Consider the following 6,096-nt stretch of genomic DNA (forward strand, 5'->3'; position numbering starts at 1 on the left):
GCAGTGAGACTCTCCCCCCGCAGTGAGACTCTCCCCCCGCAGTGAGACTCTCCCCCGCAGTGAGACTCTCCCCCGCAGTGAGACTCTCCCCCGCAGTGACTCTCTCCCCCCGCAGTGACTCTCTCCCCCCGCAGTGACTCTCTCCCCCCGCAGTGACTCTCTCCCCCCGCAGTGAGACTCTCCCCCTGCAGTGAGACTCTCCCCCCGCAGTGAGACTCTCCCCCCGCAGTGAGACACTCCCCCCGCAGTGAGACTCTCCCCCCGCAGTGAGACTCTCCCCCCGCAGTGAGACTCTCCCCCTGCAGTGAGACTCTCCCCCCGCAGTGAGACTCTCCCCCCGCAGTGAGACTCTCCCCCCGCAGTGAGACTCTCCCCCGCAGTGACTCTCCCCCGCAGTGAGACTCTCCCCCCGCAGTGAGACTCTCCTCCGCAGTGAGACTCTCCCCCGCAGAGAGACTCTCCCCCGCAGTGAGACTCTCCCCCGCAGTGAGACTCTCCCCCGCAGTGAGACTCTCCCCCACAGTGACTCTCTCCCCCCCGCAGTGACTCTCTCCCCCCCGCAGTGACTCTCTCTCCCCGCAGTGACTCTCTCCCCCCGCAGTGACTCTCTCCCCCCGCAGTGACTCTCTCCCCCCGCAGTGACTCTCTCCCCCCGCAGTGACTCTCTCCCCCCGCAGTGACTCTCTCCCCCCGCAGTGACTCTCTCCCCCCCGCAGTGACTCTCTCCCCCCGCAGTGACTCTCTCCCCCCGCAGTGAGACTCTCCCCCCCGCAGTGACTCTTTCCCCCCCGCAGTGACTCTCTCCCCCCCGCAGTGACTCTCTCCCCCCCGCAGTGACTCTCTCCCCCCCGCAGTGACTCTCTCCCCCCCGCAGTGACTCTCTCCCCCCGCAGTGACTCTCTCCCCCCGCAGTGACTCTCTCCCCCCGCAGTGACTCTCTCCCCCACCCAGTGACTCTCTCCCCCACCCAGTGACTCTCTCTCCCCCACTGACTCTCTCCCCCCGCAGTGACTCTCTCCCCCCGCAGTGACTCTCTCCCCCCGCAGTGACTCTCTCCCCGCCACTGACTCTCTCCCCCCCCACTGACTCTCTCCCCCGCAGCGACTCTCTCCCCCCGCAGCGACTCTCTCCCCCCGCAGCGACTCTCTCCCCCCGCAGCAACTCTCTCCCCCCGCGACTCTCTCCCCCCGTGACTCTCTCCCCCCGCGGTGACTCTCTCCCCCCGCAGCGACTCTCTCCCCCCGCGACTCTCTCCCCCCGCAGTGACTCTCTCTCCCCCGCAGTGACTCTCTCCCCCGCCGCAGTGACTCTCTCCGCCGCAGTGACTCTCTCCGCCGCAGTGACTCTCTCCCCCGCAGTGACTCTCTCCCCCGCAGTGACTCTCTCCCCGCCGCAGTGACCCTCTCCCCCGCAGTGACTCTCTCCCCCCGCAGTGAGACTCTCCCCCGCAGTGACTCTCCCCCGCAGTGACTCTCCCCCGCAGTGACTCTCCCCCGCAGTGACTCTCTCCCCCGCAGTGACTCTCTCCCCGCCGCAGTGACCCTCTCCCCGCCGCAGTGACCATCTCCCCCGCAGTCCCGCAGTGACTCTCTCCCCCCGCAGTGAGACTCTCCCCCGCAGTGACTCTCCCCCGCAGTGACTCTCCCCCGCAGTGACCCTCTCCCCCGCAGTGACTCTCTCCCCCCGCAGTGACTCTCCCCTGCAGTGACTCTCTCCCCCCGCAGTGACTCTCTCCCCCCGCAGTGACTCTCTCCCCCCGCAGTGACTCTCTCCCCCCGCAGTGACTCTCTCCCCCCGCAGTGGCCCTCTTGCCCCCCGCCGTGACTCTTCCCTGGTCAAAAGAAGAAACCTGAGCAGCAGTTTAAGATAATGATGAGGTTTATTTTCTTTTTTACAATGAATTCATCGACAATAAAGGAGTGACAGAAGAGAACAATCCAACTGAACATCAGGCGCTGCGTATAACGGGCCAGCTTTTTGCGGCTGACTCGAATTTCTGGCTCAGCGCTGTGTATAACAGTACGGTGCGGGGAGTGGGGCGGGCGATAACTGCACCTTTTAAACATCGCACCCCAGATGCTTCATTGGAATTATCGGACGATTGTGCAGAGAGGGTCCTGAATCAGGCACATGTTTAACGTGATGCCACACTGAGTTCAGGCAGTGTAAACACAGTGAGCGCCAAGATGGTGAAGGCCATTTAGGTGCAGGACCTCGGATGCCCAGCTATTGGTGTACATTGCGCCTGTTTTACGCCCCAGAAGGAAGCGCACACCAATTTCTGCCCTGGTGTCCAAATAACCTGCTGAATGTGGCCCAGGCCAGGTGCCAGGATGTGGGATCATTCCCACCTTGTAAGTTCATTCCTCTTTGCTTCTGTGTCTGTCAGGTCGGGCCCGGATTCTGGATGTCAGGCTGCACATCCACTGGAACTTGTGGAAGTACAGTTTCTCACTTAGACACAAAATGGCTTCCTAGGCATAGAATAAAAACTCAAATGGCCGACAGCATGATTCACTAAAGGCAAGGGGATGAGACATACATACTCCTTATCTGTGACAAGCTTAACAAGGAGCCTCAGTTACCAAACAAACAGCCAAGGACATGATAAGGTAAATATCGGCCCATGGGTCCAGTTGGTACAGTGAGAGAACAGAGGGAACAGAGAGATCCCATAATAAAGGATTAGTTAATCTTATCCCAAGGTATTTCCGTTCGTTATTCTAACGCAGCCCGGAATACGTTGTTTCAATAATTCGCAAGGTCTGTGCCTTTGTAATCAGTTATGATTCAATACTATGTCATGTGGCATAGAAAGCCTGTTTTGCTTTTTACTGTATAAATATGTTACAATTTCTGTATTACTTTGAAGAGGTCTGATGTAGCCCTTGTCTACACAACTCTTCCCTTGCAAGCAAATAAAGCCTGTCTTTAACGATACTTTGTGTTTAAGAGTCTTACTAGGGAGTCGAGACTTCGACAAACTGCAGCGCTGTTGAGCAGGGCAAGAGCTTCACCCTGAACTCGGGAGCGTGCATGATCGCGGAAAGACGCGAATTAATTGATTGGCCTCCGATTGAAACTTCACTTTTGTTTAAATCCAGCAAATCGAGCCGATTCACGCGGTGCAGAAATTGACAAACAGGAGCTTGACAACAGAAATTATGGTGAACAGAATGTGGAAAGAGGCGGAATTAAACAGTGTAATACATTGAAAATAGCAGATAGATTGATGTGAACCCGCGCCCCACTGTTAGACGCTGGAATGTATCCCACATACACGTTTCCCCTCCAGCTGTTCCTTGGCTCTCAATCCTATTTAATCTCCACTCTCTGCTCGTGTATCTATGGGGCGTGAGTCAGTCCGCTTACAGCTCTCTGCACATTTTACACGTTCAAATATGGTTTTCTTCCATCCTCCGAGCTATAATTGTGTTCTGACCAAATGTCATCGTCATGAAACGTTCAATTTGTTTTACTCTCTCCCCCAGATGTTGGCCGAGTGAATGTTTCCAGCAATGTTTCTGTTTTTATTTCAGATTCCCAGCATTTTGTTACTTTGGTGTGTGTGTCTCTGCACGGGTTACACCGTCACACCGCCCATCAGTAACATTGGTGCGAATTCCAAGCCTTGCAAACTCGGAGCTAAGGATTGTCCAGGCGGTGAGTGCCGTCACCGGTGGGCGTGTAGTGCAGTGCCCGGGTAATCCTCCTTCCCAGCCCGAGTGGGCTATCGCAGCCTCCTTTCTGTCCCCCAGTCTCTCCTGAGCAGCCTTTGGCCCACCGACCTTCCGCCCACACCACTCTCGCAGTCAGAACAAACTGGCCCTCATTAACATCCCGTACTCCCCCCTCCCACTCGGGACCTTCCCCTTTGCTCTCTCAGGTTTAGCGTGTGGGATACACTCCCGCGAGTTGTGAGTCGCGGTTTCCACCGAGTCTATGACGTTGACAGCTTCGGTTTTCCATATTTCTCTTCCATGCACCGATCCAAAAAAGCGGAGACACTGACCGCCAGGAACAGCTCGCGAAACCTGAAAGAACGAGGGATATTAGCGAGGTGGAAATCGAGGACTGATATTCTTCCAACTTAACATGAATGGTCAGCGAATGACTCCGGGATATCTCAATAGATAAACAAAATACATTCAGTTCACTGAGCCCCAATCACTTAATTTTCAAACCCCAGAAATCTGAAGGTTTCTGCATGCAGGTTAGCTCCTGGTATATTACTGGCAATATCTTACCTTATCCAAATGGGGTTTTGCAATCTGCCATTTCGGGTATTTCTTCTTGCTGACATTTTTACCTGTAATACAAGTGCTAAATGTTAATGTCTGTCTCTATCTCTCTCTCTCTGACACATATTCTCTATCTGTCTGTCTGTCTCTCTCTCTCTTTGTCTATGCCTCCCTCTCTGTCCCTCTCTCACTCCCTGTCTCTCTATCTATCTCTCTCATTCTGCTTCTCTCACATTCCCTTACTCTCCCTCATTCCGTATCTCTCTCTCTCTCTCTTTCTGTCGCTCTTACTCTGTCTCTCTCTCCTACTGTGTCTCTCTCTTACTCTGTCTCCCTCTCTGGTGTTTCTCGCTGTGTCTCACACACAGACTCTCTCTCTCTCACTTTGATTATCTCTCTCTCACTCTGACTCTCTCTCACACTCACAAACTCTCTCACTTTGACTCTATCTCGCTTTCACTCTGACTCTGTCTCCCTCAGGATACGATTAGGAAACATGACAGCAAAGTACAGATAGGATGTGCTTTGTGAGGAACAGCTGTGTCCACATCTTTTACTTATTGCTGTTTTTAAACTGTTTCTCTGGAACCTTTCCTAGAGGGAGAAGCTTGTTCGGACCAACTTGATCAATCCTACTGAGAGTGTGGTCACTTCTCCAATCAGAAGATCCAGACTCCCAGAACCTGACCAGACCCAGGATCCCGGTAACCCGCCCCGCTCCTACAGAAAGGACAGAGAATCCTTTACACATAAACTATGTGATTTACCATGTTTTATGATGGTACAATTTGTCTCTAATAGGTAAATGATACAGTGAATTACATTCAGTCATGTGCCACAGTGATTCAATGATTGTAAACGGAGTGGAGCGAGTCCCACAGGTCTGTGTGATCGGATCAGCCCCTGACTGGAATGACGCTCTGACCCATCACTCGGTTACACATCACATTCAAGTATGTTTAACCTGAATATCATTAAACCCCGTTAGTGCCGCCGGTCACCGCGGCTCCAACCGGCTGCACGGAGCTAAAAGTGGGGCCAGTCTTTGACACAACCTCCCGCTCACAGGTCTGGCGTTAATATTCGGTGCTTGTGAAAGGAAAGTGACTCACCGACAGTCGGAGTAAAGCCGGAGTTGGTGAAGCGGGTCCCGACCAGCGCTGAGCTGCTGCAGTGAAGGGGCAGAAGGAAGCGACGAGCGAGCCCTGGTACAACTTTTATACTCTGGAGGAACTACAGTAATTTGCTTTCGCTTTTATACTCTGGACTGGATCACTCATGCGTCAGATCTTGTGTGCTGGTTTTAAAAATATCGTGCTGGAAGTTGGCCCCGCCCACAAAACTGGCCGTGCCCCCGGGTCGAATTAATCACCATGGCGAGTTGCCACTAATTGCACCTTTCAAGGAGGTTCTTAAAATGAAGCTGTTTTTTAAAGGTGCAATAGGCACTTTTTAAATGTTCAAAAAATATTTAATTTACAAAGAAACTGACTACTGTACACCAATGAAGCTAGTAAACGCTTCTGTCGAGTTTTTCTTAGAAGTCATTTTCAGTTACTTAAAATCAGGTTCCTCACCGGTGATGGACTCACTTTGGTGATAAATCCATTTTCAGTTATAGTAATAAAACTGCACCAGGTTACCACTTAAATATTTCAAGGAATATTTTTTAATGCAAACCTTTAAAAAAAAAATTGCATTCTAAGACGCCGCGTGATTGCACTGGTTCCTGGAAGATTTTACATTCAACAATATGCAAATGAGTTTGAGCGGAAACTTGAGCAAAACATCCAATTCCGAAATAACAACAGAAAATGCTGGAAAAACTCAGCAAGTCAGGCAACATCCGTGGAGA

General features: G+C 52.5%; 1 long non-coding RNA gene across 1 annotated transcript; it reads right to left on the reverse strand.

Moving 5' to 3' along the window:
* Positions 1-1,860: 1,860 nt before the first annotated feature.
* Positions 1,861-5,509, reverse strand: LOC147095821 (uncharacterized). The gene is made up of 3 exons (XR_015074827.1): positions 5,354-5,509; positions 4,248-4,309; positions 1,861-4,034 (listed from the first exon to the last, which is right to left on the reverse strand). It is a non-coding gene; the product is annotated as an uncharacterized LOC147095821 (long non-coding RNA).
* Positions 5,510-6,096: the final 587 nt, after the last annotated feature.

Source organism: Somniosus microcephalus, unplaced genomic scaffold (assembly GCF_052327205.1).
Source record: "Somniosus microcephalus isolate GS21.2 unplaced genomic scaffold, FLI_Smic_1.0 unresolved_chr1, whole genome shotgun sequence".
NCBI lineage: Eukaryota > Metazoa > Chordata > Chondrichthyes > Squaliformes > Somniosidae > Somniosus > Somniosus microcephalus.